Genomic DNA, 641 nt, shown 5'->3' with positions numbered 1-641 from the left:
ACTCAACACACTTGAAAAGCAACAGCAAACGAAACCCAAACCCAGCAGACAAGAAGAAATAACAAAAATCAGGGCAGAAATTAATGAAATTCAAGCAAAGAAAAAAATACAAAGAATCAACGAATCCAAGAGCTGGTTCTTTTAAAAGATAAAAAAATTGACAGACCACTAGCCCAGTTAACCAAAAGAAAGAAAGAGCACCTCCAAATCAACAAAATCAGAGATGAAAGGGGAACATCACAACAGACACCAGAAAGATAAAGAACATTATAAGGGAATACTTTAAAAACCTATATACTACTAAATTTGAAAACCTAAAAGAAATGGATGGATATCTAAAGGATATCTAAATGGATGGAACCACCAAAACTAAACCAAGAAGAGATTAATGGCTTAAACAGACCCATAACACGTAAGGAAATTGACACGGCTGAACAGAGAGTTCTCAAAAGAAGAAGTAAAGATGGCTATGAAGCATCTTAAAAGATGCTCAACATCACTATTAGGGAAATGCAAATTAAAACCACTTTAAGATTTCATCTTACCCCAGTCAGACAGGCTAAGATCAAGAGAACAAATGATACCAAATGTTGGAGAGGATGTGGGGAAAGGGGACCACTCATCCACTACTGATGGGGCTA

This window comes from Nannospalax galili, unplaced genomic scaffold (genome assembly GCF_000622305.1).
Source record: "Nannospalax galili isolate Female #2095 unplaced genomic scaffold, S.galili_v1.0 scaffold615, whole genome shotgun sequence".
Taxonomy (NCBI): domain Eukaryota; kingdom Metazoa; phylum Chordata; class Mammalia; order Rodentia; family Spalacidae; genus Nannospalax; species Nannospalax galili.
Note: the sequence above shows the minus strand (reverse complement) of the source record.